Below are 18,934 nucleotides of genomic sequence, written 5' to 3'. Positions count from 1 at the left end.
GTATTTAGGGGGTCTGTATTAGTTTAGTGGATCTGGTCTGGGGTCTGTATTTAGGAGGTCTGGGGACTGATAGTTTAAGAGGTCTGTATTTAGGGGGTCTGTATTAGTTTAAGGGGTCTGTATTTAGGGGGTCTGGTCTGGAGTTCTTTATTAGTTTAAGGGGTCTGTATTTAGGGTGTCTGGTCTGGGGTCTGTATTTAGGAGGTCTGGGGTCTGTATGTTTAGGGGGTCTGGTCTGGGGTCTGTAAATTTAGGGGGTCTGGTGTCTGTATATTCAGGGGGTCTGTATTAGTTTATGGGTGTCTGTATTTAGGGGGTATGGTGTCTGTATTTAGGAGGACTGTATATTTAGGGGGTTTGGTCTGGGGTCTGTATATTTAGGGGGTCTGGTGTCTGTATATTTAGGGGGCTCTGGTCTTTATATAATTAGGGGGTCTGGTGTCTGTATATTTAGGGGGTCTTGTCTGGGCTCTGTATTAGTTTATGGGGAGTCTGTATTTAGGGGGTGGGGTCTATTAGTTTAGGGGGTCAGCTCTGGGGTCTGTATTTAGGGGTCTGGTCCGAGGTCTGTATTTAGGGTGCTTGTTCTGGGGTCTGTATATACTTAGGGGGGTCTGGTCTGGGGACGGCAATAATTTAGAAGGTCCGGGGTCTGTATGTATTCTAATTTATTAGTCTGAGTAAAATGGGTCGTCCAGGCACATCGATAGGTCATCAGTATGAAAAATCGTGCCGTGCCCGGTTAACCCCTTTAATGTATGGTCCTGGGCCTTGGTGTCTTAATTTTTTGTGTTTCCATAGAGGTTGGAAATGGCTGCAGAAGCACGGAGCAACGATGTCTCATCAGGAGAAGTCGCCATAGCGGTCTGTGTCAGATGGAAAAGAAAAGAGAACGACTCCCATCAGAGAAGACGTCACTTGTGAGTCTCTGGATCTATAGAGGATTTGTCCTCTCTTGACATGTCTGTTGTAGGAAATCCTTGTTTTCCACATAAAGTCTTTGTGTACCCAGGACTAATAGACAAATGCGTGTTACCATTCCCATTGTCAGGAGGATGTGTCCCTACAAAGTGTGATAAAGTTAGCAATGGTTGGAGACGGTCAGTATGTAGGGACACAGCCCTTTGACAAGAGGAATCGTAACACCAATTTGTCAATGCTCACACAAAAAGGTGGTGTTCACTAAAGACACGGCAAAGTGGCGGGGGGGAAGGTGTGTCCAAGTTTGTGGAACAGCCCAGGGCCTATGGTCTACTTAATCCGCCAGGGAGTATGAGATAAGTAAAGCAAAGACGCTAAGAATCTCTCTCTGAACATCTGAGAATATTGACATGGAAACAATTATTTTTATATATGTTAGTGGTTACCTGGAGTTAAGAAAGTTGCACTAAGTTTCAGGCTGCAATCTCTATTCCTTCATTTATTTTCAGACCCCCTAATATGCAGCATGTAACCCACTCCTAGTTTAAGCCATTTCTAATGTGTTCCTCCAAATAATACATGCTGGATGTGAGGTCTGCCTCCAGGATGCTGCTGTCTTCACTAGCTCTTGTGTATCACGCACAGCTTCATTCCTATACTGCTTTCTCTCTACACTCATAAACTGTGTGATTCCCCCTCCCTTCCTTCCTATCTACACTCTGATACTGACAAATTGTGTCTGCCCTCCCTGAACACTTGGATGCTTTCCCCCCATCTCCAAACTCAGATCTACCCTTTACAACCTGTCCGCCCCTGACAGGAGCAATGTGCTGTCGAATTTATGTCAGAATTTGCAGAAATCAGCTATGTGAAGGAGTTACACAGACTCTACAGCAGCAAAATGGTAGGAAATTTTGAATGATGAGCATTTAGAAAATTGCTTAATTTTGCATTTAGGAAGCAAATGAACAATAAAAGAAATGTTAGTGCAAAGGTGTCCATAGCCGTGATCACAAATCCTCATTTATTCTGGAGTCCAGGTTTTTTTTAGTTTTTTTTTTTAATGGTGCTTACAGAGGCTGCTCGAGGATCATAGATCGACAGGTTGGATTCCTGTATTCCTGCTGTGAGTTTAAAAAAAAGTAGTTTGTTTTATCGTTTTTCACACAATGAAAACCAAATAAAACTAAAAAAGCAAAATACTATGCGTGCAAAAAATGTTAAATAAAGTCCCACCTGAAAAAAAACACATGAATTACTCTACCAGCCTAAAAAAATAAAAAAAAATGTACAGCCATTTAGCCAGCATGTGCATAAAACTGATAAAAACTGGTAAGAGCGGCCTGCAATATCTCTGGTGTTAAAGGGGGGTAAATTACAATACCAGTAAAAATTATCATTACTCCCTAAAATAAACAGTTGACTGTTGTATTACAATAAAGACACCACGAGAGGGCGCCCTACATCTATTGTAACCAGCATAGTACGGAAGACAGAAAAGTGCAAAAACTCCTACGAGTGGTCCTCCTGGATTTTGTAAATAAGGACAACAGAACTGTTCCAACTTATTCTGGCCATACACATTTAATAATCGAACATCTGTGCGGACAGACCAATTGCCCTCCAAATGCAGGTGTCGTGGGAAAACCCAGATCGAAATTTGATTTTACCATGCCTGATCCTTTGCTTTCCGGTGCTGTCCCTCCGCGCAGGTCTCAGAACTTTGTGCACTGTACGGCTGTATTATTTTATTTGTGCACTGTATGGCCGTGTTATTTGGGTACTTTATGGCCGTATTATTTGGTCACTGTATGGCCATGTTATTTATGTACTTTATGGCCGTAATATTTGTGTACCGTATGGCCATGTTATTTAGGTACTTTACGGCCGTATTATTTAGGCACTATATGGTCATGCTATTTGGGTACATTATTAACGTATGATTTGGGCACCATATGGCATTTTTATTTGTACACCGATTGAAAAAGTAGGAGAAGGGGGGGTACTCACAAAATGTTCTTACCAGGGGCCTCCACTGAACCCTATTCAGCATGCCTCACACACCAGGCTGCCATAGTATTGTGTATTTGATAGAGCGGTTCTTGGGGGCCCCATTGATTGCATTAACAGATGCAACAACTTACTAGCGATAATCATACTTACTATTCACTGATGTACCACATTTCCATAAACATCAGCAACAAAACATCAAAACTTTCCCATCTAAACAGATCAAATAGCACTGTACATCGTGAGCTTTTTGGTTCATGAACAGAATTACAGAATTACATTAAACACTGACACTTCCAGCGCATACAAATCGATCCTAATGCAGATTTATATGTTATTTGGGGTCTGTAGGAATGACCATTCCTATGGGTGGTAGTCCAAGTCTGTCATCTAGATGGCTGCTCCGGCACTAAAACGCAGTTACAGACACGTTCTGGCTGCCTCCCGTCCTTTATTTCCAATCAGATCGCTGCTTTCATGGTCTAAAAAGATGTGTGCTGGAATCTGGTTGGTTGCTATAGAGTAACATTTCCACTTTCTGTCTACATTGAGATTTACTAAGCTAAATGCGCAAAAAAAAATAAGAAAATGGTGTACATGCCTTGCGCCAGATTACGTACTTGAAAAAGGTCTAGAAAAGGGTCGTGGTATATTAAAAGGGGTGTGGCTTAAAATTAACTAATTTAACCAAAATTTGGCCACAAAATAGGATCAAACAAGAAGAACGAGAAAAGTGTCTAACATGTCTAGCAGCGTGCACCACTGCGATAAATTTGGCGCATCTTCTGCCTGTCTGGTCTAGTTTTAAGACAGTAATAATAAATCTGGCGCATTGTGAAGAGAATAGATGAGTGAGAGAGAAAGAGAGAAAGCTGCTGGCTGATGTGTGAGTGCACGCCCGCCGCTGATCTCCCTTAGGTGCCGGCGCTCACACTACGAGGGGTTGTTACAGTAAACTGTTGATGAAAGAAGTCGCTGGTTCCTGTTTTAACCACATAGACATGCAGCTCGGAGCAGGGTGTGGGCTTTTTAACCCCCAAAAATCCTACTGTGTAGGTATAAACAAGTTATTATCTACAGACAAATGACAGTGACCGGTCTTTGGTATAAAACCATATACATGAGATCGCTGCGGACACAATCATCTCAGGCAAAACAATAAAATCCACCCTGACCGATCACTGGCAACAGTCCAGCTATAGGCGGGAGACTCCACCACTAGTCTATGGTACAAGCTACTATTGTGATGCTGCTCCTTTAAATGGTTAGTTCCTAGGAGTAAACTACTATAATGATCAAATCCTCTAACCCTAGATTGCAAGCTTCTGAGGTTCATCCCATAGAGAGCATAGGTGTCTAGCGGACTACTCAAAACCATTCATTATCTCCATGAGCTTCAGTAAATCTTCATAAAAATAGTAGAAAATTGCTTAGAAGACAATTCCCTCATATATATTTAGTATTGGTAATGTTCCCGTTACACGTGGGCGCATCCTGCTTATAGAGTAGGGGGAGACTAAAGCCCATGCAAGGACAGAGCCTCTGCTGATAAATACATGCTATGGAATTGTAATTTATGCAATTCTCCAATTTGCAAGTGCAGCTTGTGCACAAGGGTAGGTCTGCACCCAAGGAAGCCTCCCTTAATTTACATTTGGCCATCCTCCCAGGGCGGGTAAGAGGTGTGTGGTATCCTCCACCGCCCTCCCCTTCTCTGTCACAGCAAGTCTCCGTCTGTCACTGATACCGAGCAGTTTCCTTAGACATGATGTGTGTGACATGGGTCAGATAAAGACCTGGCATCTTTAGGGACCACCGACTCTGAATTGCTGCCCCCTGCAGGTGATGGGAGGCAAGCTGTAAAGAAGCCAAAAGGTAAGTGTAACTCGTGTGACTACCCTGCAGATCATTGCAGCATAAAACCCTGGATAGATCTATATCATTATCAATGCAATGACAATTTAAGGGTAGTTCCACTTTTGGTCAACCTTTGCAGAAAATATTGGGAAACTGCATAAATAATCACGTAATACAGGTATTCTTGGCATTGCACCCTATACAGCAGGAGGTAAGTAATAACATCATGCAGGGGGGACAGATTACGTGTCACTACTACTGCAGGGAGCGATTCTGAGAACATATTAGGCGACTGCTATTTAAGCAATTTTCTCATCTAGGGTGAATCTACATTTTTAACTTTGAGGAGTGTTCTCTGGGACTGTACTAATAAAGTTTGTTGAAAATATGTATTATCTATGATATGTATACCAGGATAATAATGAAGTTGGGGTTCTCTTTTTTTAAATGGGGGCTGCAATCACCTATGAATCCCATTATTTGGACTAAGTAATGTAGACACTGCTGTTGAAAATTATTTGCTGAAGCTGGTATTACCTTATTGCTATAGAAACAGGCAGATTTGCCATTGAGTGGTATGGGAAAGATGAGTGAAAACCCCCTGTGGGAGCTGTAATGGAGGTGATATTTGCCACCCAGCTTTCCCAGGCATAGATATAACGTACCAATGGGTGAATTACATTTCTAGCAGTGCTCACCAGGATGTTAGGGTTGCAAAACATACGACCTTTGGGTTCTGCTCCATACCGAGTGAGTACAGAATGTCCTGGGTCACCAGAGTTGCGCATAATGTGACGTTTTCGCAAAAAGTGCCCAATTTATTATGTCATGATCCCAGAGTCAGTGGTGGTCTATGACTGGCAGGAACTGGGTAAGGGTGCCAGATTAATGCCACTGTGTTTGCTACAGAGGAGTCACCGGCAGACTGTACTAGAAGTAACTTAATCCTCTGGAAAGTCATTTTGATCATGAAAAGAAGGAAGTTTCCAAGAAAACAAGTAATAAAAATGAAGTGACCGAGCTGAGATTGTCGAGTAACCCCAACCTTTGTGATATTATTATGTACACCAGACTGCAGGTAGCAATGGTATCAGCCGGATGCCGGATTATTAGAGGTTGTGGATTATTGGACGTTACTTATTAAAAAAGACAAGAAGCAGAAGACGCCGTAATCTCCCTCAAGATCCTAGCCTGAAAGGGTAACAAACTTTTGACACATCATAGTGACAAATCAGAAGTTTTGATTGGTGGGGGTCCGAGCACTTTGACTCCCACCGATCCCTAAAACGACGCTTTGTTTCTGATCGGCTTTTCCTCGGAGCGGTGCACTGGACTCATACTTTTTATTAAGCTCGTACACCGCTGCAAATGAAGCAGAGGAAAGTCAATCAGAAAGGAAGCAGCACAGCGATCACCCGAGCACTTCTGCCGATTCGTTTCAGCTCAGACCCCCACCAATTAAAACTTCTGACAGGTCACTATGACAAAAGTTTTTTTTTAAAGTTTAGTTATCCTTTAAGGTGCTCATTCACTTTAGATAGTTGTCGGCCGACAGCTATTCCTCCCAACTCCCCCATGAACATGAAGTCGGCTCTGCCGAGACACCTGTGGCAGCTGCTTATGTACTGCGGCAATAAAGGATCGGACAGAGGTGGGACACCCCTGTACTCGTTAGATAGTCAGCTAGTCCCCCCAGGTTCTGCCGACTTATCTAATGTGTATGGGCAACTTTACGAGTACATTTTATGTACTTTTCTAGGACTGTCTAAAAATCCAGAAGATCGGATAATTTGACACCCATCGGGTCCCATTAACAAGGGATTAAAAGAATTTGTCTGTTATAGGATATAATTTTTTGTCAGTTTTGAGCTGCAATACCAGATACAGCCAATCGACAAAAGTGGCGCTGTTTATGAGGAGAGAGATCTTTTTTTCTAATCCTGGACAACCCCTTCTAATTCTGGGGAGATTCCTGATGATCTCACAATTCTGAACCATAAAGAGCCACTTTACTAAAGAACTTCTGTATTATCAGATGATAGATGAATGGAATTTTATTGTAAATACATGGGCCAAATCTTGAATCTCTAAAAGTTGTAATTTTCTGACTTGTCAGCAGATTTAACCTATTTCCAGAGGATCCACAGACAATCAAAAGTGTATAAATATCCCAACTATCCCCCAACGTCTCCTGTTGGGGGAAACAAGGGGCTGACGGGTTACATTTTAACCTCCATTCAAACTCTATGGGAGGGACTTAGACAGACGAGCGTCCAGACATTCATCACCTCTCCTGTGGTTGGGAATAAGGCTGTTATAGTGTGCGGATGGGAGGATGAAGACAAGCGAGAAGTCACAGACTGAGTATTACATAGTGAAAGGATCAGACATTTCCAGCAGCACAGAGTATTTCAGGAGAGGAGTGTGCATGCACCTAACCTTACAGGGTCTGTATTGCGGAGGTTTTTCTCTGCATGGGTCTTGATAAGCATCCTGTTAGTAGCAGTAAGTCTTTTCTATGGAATGATCAGTGTAAATGAGTGTAACCATGTGAAAGGATCATGACAGCAATACAAAACTGTATGGGACTCGGAAGTCAGGATATGGGATTTAGTGGCTGCAATGTGAGGGAGCTCGGCTTTGTTTTGTGATTTACATCCTCTTCCAGACAATTAACCCTGGATCTGTAGCCAGATTATCTAGACCTATTCACGGTCAAATTAGGTCATTACAAGAGAGAACGGGGTCAGATAGTTGTTAAACCATTTACATGAGCGACCTGTGGACTGAATGCGGCTCTATCAGGCGTCTATCATAGCTAAACCTGCATGTTATTGGGGACATTGAGTATGTGCTTTCCCTATAGAGGAGGAGGATGGAGCGGCTGCCAAACATTAGCAGTTCATCTTGGACGTTAGACCTTTCCTGCTCGCCTCTCATGGGATCCTTTCCTGATTTTGGCAAGAAATGTAATACCCAACTCGGGGCAAAGGTACGTGAAAATGTGCCCCTACTAGTACTACCATGGATACAAAGGAGTTTTATGTAAATAAAGCCCTATCAGTGTCCAGATCTCTGCTTGTCAGTGAATAGAACATTCTAGTTTACAATCGGAGGCTGAAATTTTGTTTTGACCCAATACTTGTCATAGCTGAGGGTTTGCTACAATTGTATCCCATCTGGGCAATCGTCTGTGAACTAAACAGACTTCGAGCTGACCGGCAGGTCTGGCCTCTGAAACCTCTGAAAATACAGACATCACCGGGGTAAATGTGGGTGGCCAAATGTAGTATTACATGCCAATGATTGTAATAGATGTATGCTCGCTGCTAGCAGCTCTCCGCTTTTGCTGATGGTACTTATGAAAGGGATTGTTCCTTTTTAAAGGATACGTCCATCTTTGCAACTATTTTTTTGTATTGCTCCAATGCCTAAAATAAAATAAAAGTGAAGCGAGTTACCAAATAGTCTTGATTAAATTTAGAATCTACCGTTTTGCATATACAACTCCTACGTAAACTTATGTGTATCCAATGTTACAGACTACTAACAAAGCCGGTGTAGTCTGATCCTGCAGTCATACTTTCATCCATCTGTCCTCTACTTTTTGTATTATATATTCAGTATGGTTAGCTAGTACACAAATGGCAGAGAATAACATGTGACTGTAGGATCAGACTACACACAGGGTTTGTTTGTAGTCTGTAACCATGGAAATGCATAGGTCTAAACACAAAATGGTTCAAGATTTTTAAATCAAGACTCTTTACAAAGCTCCTTCATTTTTTACTTATAAACCAAAAACATATTGGTAGGTAGCAGGATTTCCATGAAACTAGCTGTAATATAATGGAGGCTGTGGCAGGATAAGTCTACGGCAGTTCCACTGGACCGGACAGTGTTCTCGTTACAGCACTATGGGATATATGAGGATGATGATGGACTGGAAGTGTGTTCTATGCCTGCGCTGTGGGAGGAAGCCTGGTGCTGTGGTTAATGTGCTGACAACCAAATAAACAGATGTGGATTTAATTTGGGCATAAGTGTAATTGAATAAGAACCTCAATGGTTGTTGTTGAGAGAGCCGTTTACAAAATAAAGGATGTGACTACATCGCACTTCTCTTAAGAAAGATGACATGTGTCTTTTTACTTTCAGGGAAATCATTGAATTATGTGAGATGACACAAGGTCTCCATGAAATAACTAGTGCAGATATATCAGTGCGAAAAAATATATACCAAATAGGGAGGCATGCTTGTATAATGTGCTGTGTATTCCTGATTTATCATTTCCATTATGAACAGTCTATGTAGCAGGTCTGTGATTGGATGGTGATGTCATAGAGAGCAGTGTAGTCACACAGTCTGATGATGATGTCACAGAGTCAGCGTAGTGAGCTCACACTTAGAAGCAGGTCAGTCTGTGATTGGATGGTGATGTCATAGAGACCAGTGTAGTCACACAGTCTGATGATGATGTCACTGAGTCAGCGTAGTGAGCTCACACAGTCTAAGGAGCAGGTCAGTCTGTGATTGGATGGTGATGTCATAGGGAGCAGTGTAGTCACACAGTCTAGGTAGCAGGTCAGTCTGTGATTGGATGGTGATGTCATAGGGGAGTGCAGTGAGGTCACAAAGTCTAAGTAGTTAGTCAGTCTGTCATTGGCTCCTGATATCATAAAGAAGTCAGTGCAGTCAATCACAGTCCATGTAGCAGTTTAATTATACAGTAGAGGTCATAATATGAGCGCACTGAGATAAAAGTCGTTTCAGTCTAGTTAGTCACTGGATGATGTCAGAATGAGTACAATGAGGCCACAATGTTTATGTTTAACCCGATGTTTGGCTCTGCATAGTGCAGTGAGGTCACACAGTCTATGTAGCAGGTCAGTCTGTGACTGGATGATGATGCCACAGAGTAAGCATAGTGGTGAATAGGGCAATTATCACCTAAATCATAATCACGATTAATTGAAAATGTAACCTCGATTACAATAATTGAACAATTATTTAGGCCACACCGCTTTTGCTTGCCACACCTCCTATTTGCATGCTACGCCATTGCATTAATATTTATTTGCCTGTTGTATGTAATATAACCACTGACACTGCCCCCATAATGCTCCCCACACAGTAGAATGCCCCATAGCTGTCCCCACACATTAGAATTCCCCTATAAAACTGCTTCCACATAGTAGAATGCCCCCATAGCTTCCCCCAGAGTATAACGCCCCTCTTAGCTGCCACCACAGTATAATGCCCCCATAACTGCCCTCCACACAGTATAAAGCCCCATAGCTGCCTCTACACAGCATAATGCCCCATAACTGCCTCTACATAGCATAATGCCCCATAACTGGCTTCCACACAATATAATGCCCCTATAGCTGCCCTCACACAGTTTAATGCCCCTATAGCTGCACCTCACATAGTAAAGTCCCCAATAGCTGCCTTAACACAGTATAATGCCCCCATAACTATCCCCATAGCTGCACCCCACACAGTATAAAGTCCCCCATAGCTGCCGCCACACTGCATAATACCCCCACAGCTGTCCCCAATAGTGCCTGATAAAAATAATAACATACATACTCATCTAACCCCGTTCCAATGGCGAGCGGAGGAGATCCCTCTGCTCCTCTGGTCTGTGCAGCAGTGCGCAGACAGGCACAATGACGTCACTGCCTTGTGTCCAGCGATACATAGTGAATGGTGGAGCAGGGACCTTACGACCCACTTTTCTACCATTGGATTCAACTGTATCTGCGTCCTGAAGATGCAGATACAGTTTAAACCAGGAGAAAATAATTGATAAAACTGAAATTCACAAGATGACGTTGAATAATTGCACTGAATTTCGATTTAGATTATTTTTCAATTAATTGCCCAGCCCTAGTTGTCAGTCTATGTAAGGGTTAGTCTGTGACTGGATGTCGAGAATGACCGTAGTGAGGTCAAATGTATGTAACCGTGTCTGCCTTGACTTGAATGTTAACATCATAAAAGGGAACACTTTATGGACATTTGTTCATTGGACCGGAGTTTAGTTAGGGCTTTGTATAATGATATCCCTCAGTGACAGCAGCTACACCACATAGGCAATCACTTATAATAATGTTAGGATTTGATTACAGGGCAAGGAAATAATTGCTTCCCTCTCTGCTCTGGATTTTAAGGGGTGTTGTTATCGGAGGACCCCCACTCTGATAATATATTTTGAGAACAAACCAGAACCCCAAAAGGTATCTTGCATGGTCTTGAAATGCGCAGATTGTATACTCCTATAAATACTCTACTTCTTAAAAAGCTTCTCGATTCTTGAGTAAGTCTTTATTGTTTATGAACTACTAAATAGTCACGACACAACGTAAAAAGTGGTTGTCCAGTTTAGAAAACCCATTGTCATACACATTATCAGAGAAATATGAGTAAATTGAGTGGGTGGGTTGGCCAGAGTGGACAGCGTTTACAAAGAGTGTCTCTTGCTCTGGAGACAACACATTAATATGAATGTGCAATGTGTAATATTTTATTCCTCCTGTGGTGGCGCTGCAGGGAAGTTGAACAATTACTGCCAAGTTTCCCCACAGATCACAGCTGATCGCTGGGGGTACCAGCATAGGGACACTTTGTGATCTGCACATTGTCAAGGGATCCTTCTAACAAGTCGGGTCTTTCCAAAGAAAAGAACCACTTTAATAATGTGAGACGCTACTTTTATCACTTGCCTTTTTCGGCTGTTACATCCGTGCTGCTCTACGAAACCCGACCTCTAACTCAAATCGCTCACCACATTTTAACATTGTTGCTCTAAATTGCCGTGTCTGCAGAAAGAGGAGCATGTCTAGTTCTCAGTTCGATCATCTCTACATGTTTTGCTGCTCAACCTGTGGTGCACACTTTGGTTGTGAAAACAGGACTGAGAATCGGCTTTGTATTTTAAGTGTTTGTTCACATGTAACTGAATGGCTGCAGAAAATTTCTGCAGCATTTCTGTTAAGGGCTCGTCCACACGTAGCGGAATTGCTGCATATTTTCTATCGAGAATTGCTGACGGAAAATACGCAGAATACAGTAGCAGCAAAGTGGATGAGATTTAACAAATCTCATCCACACGCTGCATAAAAATCCCGACCAGAAATTGACCTGCTGTGCGTATTTCTCGTCCCGCAGGATGTCGATTTCTGCTGCGGAAAGTGGACTAAATTGCTGTGTTTTCAGGAGATGTCACCATCTCCCAACATTGCGAAAAACGCAGCAAAATACGCACCATTTCCTGCCGTAAAAATCAAAAGAAATGGTGCGGTTTTTCCACAGTGGAATGTCTGCTACTTTCAATGTAATTGCTGCAGAAATTTTCTGCGGCAATTCCGTTATGTGTGGACAAGCCCCAAACAGACATTTCGCTGCGGAAAAACCGCACCATTTCCAGCGGTTTTAACTGCAGAAAATGGTGCCGATTTTGCTGAGTTTTTTTCAATGACAGGAGATGATGACATCTCCTCTGAAAAACGCAATTCAGTCCACTTTCCGCAGCAGGACTTGAAAGGCTGCAGTACGAAATATACGCACCGCAGGTGAATTTCTGCTCGGAAAATGTTATGCAGTGGGTGAGATTTGTTAAATATCACCGCTTTGCTGCTACTACTGTATTCTGCTGAGTATTTTCAGACCGCAAGTCCGGACAGAAAATACGCAGCAATTCCGTTACCTGTGGACAAGCCCTAAGTGAACACGCTGGGTAAAACTGATGTTATGCTTAGCGTATGGCCAGACAGGGCGGTGCATGACAAAGGGAGTCAATGAACCCCAAAGAGAATCCCTGCGTCACAGGGGTATAAGCTATAGGGGGTGCAGAGGTAGCAGTCACACCCAAGCCAGAGCCCCTCTGCTAAGACATCAATATTAAAAATGCCCGAGTATTACATATTACAGATTTTGCAAAGCCTCAAGTTACGCCTCTGCCGTGTTTAGAATGTTCCTTCATATCTTGTAAGACTCTGTTCATCTTCCATCTAAATTAGCATTAGGGGAAATTGCTAAAAATCCTTTCCTAAGTACGTGGATGAGAATTGCATTGAGGCCTTATTTACACGAACGCTGCGCATCTCGGACGTGAAAAACTACAGTTTATTTAAACTACGCTCGTGTAAATAAGCCCTAACAGTATATTTTTATTTTTATAACTCCAGCAGAAGTTTTCGATTTACTGGCATCAGTAGTTTGACACAACGTTGTTGTATTCTTTCTTAGAATCCGTCATTTCAGTAGAATCGTTTTTTACATTCACGTCAGGACAGTGAGGGATGATGTGCTGTATATCTTTGTCTGGATTTACACGGCTCCGTTATCAAGCACCTATGATAATAAGACTGCGGCGACCTTTATAGCAGGACATTTTATGACTCATTAGCGATGTCACTGGTATAAAAGTAATCATTACAGTCCCCCCCACCCCCTTAGTTACCGAAGAGACCACGGGAATAGAACCACATGAAACTACAGTCCCTGTTATTTCCCCTCCACATTCATAAATACACTCTTGGGGTTTTCCTAAGACTTTATTTCTCTCATTTATGATCATCCATCTTCATACAATTCATATGTCATGTCCTGAAATTGGTTTCTTGAAATTTCCTGCTTGTTTGCATATGTTCAGCTGATATTAGATACCTGCGTGTGTGGAGTTCGGCTGTGTTCACATCTATGCCGCCGTTTCAGACTCCTTGCCAGATTTATTTAACGACATACACCACTGGCATTTGACAGACTCCATTGACTTATAATGGGGTCTTTTGGGTTCGATTGCGGGGTCTGTCGCTTTGGCAGAATTTGCGATGGAGTCTCAAACGCAGATGTGAACATAGTCCTATACTGAGTTGACCAAACATCAAGTATAGCGTCTTTACTGGTGTACATAGATATTGGGGTTGTCATAGCAAAGATAAAAATAAAGTCCCCTTTTGAGAGCTGCTTGACACCACCACACTCCTAAATCGCCCAAAATAAAAAGTCCTGGTGACCCATCCCATTTTTTTGTGCATTTTATCACTATGTTTGCCAATATTGCAGCACTTGTTGAGACCACATCCCTATCAGGTTCTCAATACAGTAGGTATAAGACCGTTAATGAGCCCCTTTCTCCAGGAGCCCATATCAGCTGCATGGGCTGCCTCTACGGTACACCCTACCATTGTACTACTGACAAGTGACATTACGGTTACTTCTTAATTGTCTCTATATCACTTTGTTACAGCGCCCTGAATGACAGTACCGCAAAGCACAGATGCACACAAGACCCGATGTAGAAGCACCAGATAAATTTGTACACAATGTAGATTTTTTTTCCCTCTAAATATTAAAGGGTTGGTCCAAGCACGGGGCGGTTTTTCATACTAATGACCTATTCACATGATAGGTCATCAGTATATGATCGGTGGGGGTCAGACACCTGGGACTAAGCACCGATCAGCTGTTCCAGCTGCCTCCAGGCACCAGAAGTTATGCAGTGGTCGGTGCCGGAAGCAGATGCCTCCATACACTGTATAGCGGCTCTGCTGCAGCTGTGCTGCTATAGAAGCAGAGCTGCAGTAATGCAAAACAGCCGCTATAATGTGACCGGGGCCAACTGGAGCTGGTACTGCTGATCGGTGCCGGGTCCGGGTGTTTTGGATCCCTAACGATCATATATTGTTGATATTTCCTGTGCATAGGTCATCAGTATGAAAAACTACCCCCTGCCTGAACAATCCCTTTAAGATTTTAGAGATTTAGAAATTTTCCAAAAGATTGAGATCACTAGAGATATGCAGTTAGTTGGCCAATAATTCACCTGCTTTTTACAGCCAAGTTTAGAAGTGCAGTGAAAACAGTTTGGTTGACGCCTCAGTGGCGTTACTAGTTGTTAGCCAATCGATGATCTGCATTCTTGTGATCAGATAGCACCTGCCTCCATTGTAAATATCTAAAGAAATGGGTTGCATATACTCTAATAGGGTATATAGAAAACAGGGGTGTGCCGTTCAAGATCATCCTCTGTCAACCACATCAGAGAGATTATATATTAATTTCCAGCGTGCAGTCACATGCGGAAGGTTTTGTTGCAGTAATTTCTGCGACTGAAAATCAGATCAATGCGAATAAGGTTGTTTCTGCAGCACGGCCATTGATTTATTTTTAAGAAAAAGGTTGTCCGCTCTGGACAACCCCTTTAAATGAACCACGCAGTGGAGAAAACCCTTTTTGACTATTAACTTAGTGTGACGCTTATCGAAATCGTTGCATGAAAACATAGAAACACAGACCAGCAACCAAGAGTTCCTTCAATACGGCCTTCCCTTTTGTTGTTTTGGTTCTCTGTAAGGCCTAAGACGATAATTTTTGCAATGTGACAGGGCTGTTCAATTGCACCAGGATCGATCTTAAATAAGTTCTCCACTTTGGACAATCTCTACTTCTTAGTTGGGTTCCTTGACAATAAACTCATGTTGGGACCCCTAGCGATCAGCTGAAATCTGTTGGAAAAACTAGCAGTAAGTGTTCAATTTCCTAGCAGCGCCACCAAAGGAGAAATGAAGCATTACACAATGTCCATTCACCAACGTGTTGTCTGTGTAATACAGGACAGGAGAGATCTTCCAGTGCGAGAGACAATCTATATAACTGATACTAAACAGGGAACCCCCCTCTATTAAATCAGAATTCCCTAATAGGGTGTAGGACAATGGGGTTTCTAAAGCAGACAACCCTTTTAATCCACCTGCAAAGCAATTCAGAATTCAGTAGTGCCAGATTCCCTACAGCGGCTTCAAGACAACCCAAAGTAATGGTGGCTTGTCCCTCTCGTACAGCAGCATTGGGTAATGAACCATTGCTTCTGGTCCGGTGCTTGCAATCAGAAGATATTGGGAATACGATCAAATGAACGGCGAATAATGGAAATGTATACAGGGTTAAGGTAAAAAAAAAAAAAAAGACATTATGAAAGCCTAATTGTCAGCACTATTCTTAGGAAATATTGGACTGTATTGAGCGAACTTTGTGCCTTTGCTTATAAAATAGGCCAAAAGTCTTAAAAAGAAACCAAAAAGTAGGTTAAAGAAGGTCAGTCTGTACAGCAGTTTAAAGAATATGGATGTTACTCGGGTGCAGCGCTGGAACTTGCAAAAAATACAAAACGCACGCGTTGCAGAATTACAGAAATCACATGACAAGTCAGCTAGTCCGACGTTTAAGTGGATGCTGTGGCTAAAATTACCAATAATAGGACTGACGAATGCATGATCCAAGAGACAGCTGCTTGTATATATGACGGGATTGCAGTAGTGGATATATAATCATGGGGAAACGATGTAGAAATATTTACACCACATGCAGTATAGTGCCAGGTTTGACATCTGGATCACTTGTGTAATGGCAGGAAGGAGGTGAAGGGAAAGTGAGCCCTAATCTACCCACCGCCCTGTCCCTGCCTACTTGCAACGACCCGCCCTAGGCGACGGGGTACAACTGGGCGGCGGTCCCTACGCTGTCTAAGTGCACGGGAGAACAAACAGGGAACACGCAAGGGAAGGGGCAGTAGCCCACGGAACGCCACGAGGAAACGGAGCGGTGAATGAGTTGTCAGGACCAGGATGAAGTGGAGTATACCCAAGTGAGCACGGAGGAGGAAGCAAGCCGGAGGCAAAGCAAAGCGGGTTAAGCAGAACAGCAGCAAGGCAGAAGCAGGCAGCAGTGGGGCCAGGAATCCAAAAGAATTACAAGCACTGAGGAGGAGAACACAGCAGGTAATAAAGGACAGGGGGCGGAGCTAACTCCGACTGACCAGGCCGCGATAGGCTCTCCCACTCCTGAGCCTGCCACCCTGGTTGGTGGGAGATGGTGTCAGTCGAACAGGTCTGGCCTCAGGTGTGGATTGATTAATCCCAGGAGTATACCTAGATGTAGTACCTGGCAGATCCCTAACAGTACTCCCCCTTTTATGAGGGGCCACCGGACCCTTACTAAGAGGACCCGGTTTAGTAGGGAAGAGAAGGTGGAACCTCCTGATCAATACCCCAGCGTGAACATCACGGGCAGGTACCCAAGTCCTCTCCTCCGGCCCGTACCCTCTCCAATGGACCAGGTACTGGAGGGAGCCCTGGACCATCCTACTGTCAATAATCTTGGCCACCTCGAATTCCACCCCCTCAGGGGTGACAACGGGAACAGGAGGTTTCCTCGTGGGGGACCAGGACGGGGAGCAGCGTTTAAGGAGGGAGGCATGGAAGACGTCATGTATGCGAAAGGATGGGGGCAGCTCCAGACGGAAGGATACAGGGTTGAGGACTTCAATGATCTTATAAGGCCCAATAAATCGGGGAGCAAACTTCCTGGACGGGACCTTAAGGCGCAAGTTCCTGGACGACAACCAGACCAAATCCCCGACGACAAACCGGGGGTTAGCAGAACGTCTACTATCCGCCTGAATCTTTTGTGCGCTTTGGGACGCCTCTAGGTTCTTCTGAACCTGGGCCCAGACAGTGCACAGTTCCCGATGAACATCCTCTACCTCAGGATTATTGGAACAACCAGGGGAAACGGAGGAGAACCTTGGGTTAAACCCGAAATTACAGAAAAACGGGGAGACCCCTGACGAGTTACTGACCCGGTTATTCAGGGAAAATTCAGCAAGGGGAAGGAATGAGACCCAATCGAATTGACAGTCAGAGATGAAACACCTTAAATATTGTTCCAGGGAGTGGTTAGTCCTCTCCGTTTGGCCATTAGTTTCGGGATGGAAGGCGGAGGAGAAGGACAGATCAATCTCCAACTTTTTACAAAAGGCTCTCCAAAATAAGGAAACAAATTGTACCCCTCTGTCAGAAACGATATTGACTGGGGCCCCATGGAGACGCAGGATGTGTTTCACAAACAAAGAAGCTAACGTCTTGGCGTTAGGTAGCTTCTTAAGGAGCACAAAGTGGCACATCTTGCTGAAGCGGTCTACTACCACCCACACCACCGACTTGCCCTGAGATGGAGGCAAATCGGTGATAAAATCCATGGAGATATGGGTCCAAGGTCTCTGGGGAATGGGCAAGGAACGTAGTAGGCCCGCAGGTCGGGACCTAGGGGTTTTGGACCTAGCGCAAACCTCACAAGCGGCGACGTAAGCCCTAACGTCTTTAGGCAAACCAGGCCACCAATAGTTTCTGGTAATGAGGTGTTTGGTGCCCAAGATGCCAGGATGACCAGATAGAGCGGAGTCATGGTTTTCCCTGAGTACCCTTAGCCGGTATTGCAGGGGAACAAACAGTTTGTCCCCAGGGACGTTCCCGGGAGCTGCACCCTGATCAGCCGCGATATCAGAAGCTAAATCAGAATCCGTGGCAGAAACGATTATACCAGGGGGTAAAATACAAGCAGGATCCTTCTCGGAAGGAGGATTGGCCATGAAACTACGTGACAGGGCATCAGCCTTAATATTCTTGGACCCAGCCCTATAGGTAACCAAGAAATTAAATCTGGTAAAGAATAGTGCCCACCGAGCTTGTCTAGGATTAAGCCTCCGGGCCGATTCTAGGAAAACCAGATTCTTGTGATCTGTAAGGACCGTTACCTGGTGTCTGGCCCCCTCCAGGAAGTGTCGCCACTCTTCAAAAGCCCATTTAATGGCTAGAAGTTCACGGTTGCCAATATCATAGTTACTCTCCGTTGGCGAAAACTACCTAGAGAAGTAAGCACAGGGGCGGAGATGGGTGAGGGAGCTGGTACCCTGGGACAAGACGGCCCCCACTCCCACCTCGGATGCGTCAACCTCCACAATAAATGGCTCCTCTTGGTTGGGCTGAATCAGCACGGGGGCCGAGATAAAGCACTTCTTGAGGGTCTCAAAGGCCTGGACGGCCTCAGGGGGCCAATGGAGGACATCAGCACCCTTGCGAGTAAGGTCCGTAAGAGGCTTAGCGACGACCGAGAAGTTGGCAATAAATCTCCTGTAATAGTTGGAGAACCCTAAAAAACACTGTAACGCCTTAAGGGAGGCAGGTTGGACCCATTCCGCCACAGCCTGAACCTTGGCAGGGTCCATGCGGAATTCATGAGGAGTGAGGATTTGCCCTAAAAATGATATCTCCTGTACCCCAAAGACACATTTTTCAGTCT

At 44.0% G+C, this 18,934-nt stretch overlaps 2 protein-coding genes across 5 annotated transcripts in view; one reads left to right on the top strand and one right to left on the bottom strand.

Moving 5' to 3' along the window:
- NTN1 (netrin 1) overlaps nt 1-18,934 on the bottom strand; it is a 250,838-nt gene that overhangs the window by 111,899 nt on the left and 120,005 nt on the right. The gene's annotated exons all lie outside the window — the stretch shown is intronic.
- Nucleotides 4,685-18,934, top strand: part of PIK3R5 (phosphoinositide-3-kinase regulatory subunit 5) — a 70,309-nt gene continuing 56,059 nt past the window's right edge. Inside the window, exon 1 of the mRNA XM_075846778.1 lies at nt 4,685-4,806. The gene's annotated coding sequence lies outside the window, so the exon portion shown is untranslated. The remainder of the gene's footprint in view (nt 4,807-18,934) is intronic.

This window comes from Rhinoderma darwinii, chromosome 13 (assembly GCF_050947455.1).
Source record: "Rhinoderma darwinii isolate aRhiDar2 chromosome 13, aRhiDar2.hap1, whole genome shotgun sequence".
In the NCBI taxonomy this organism is placed as follows: Eukaryota; Metazoa; Chordata; class Amphibia; order Anura; family Rhinodermatidae; genus Rhinoderma; species Rhinoderma darwinii.
The sequence above is the reverse complement of the archived record's forward strand: the minus strand, read 5'-3'. Positions and strand labels throughout refer to the sequence as shown.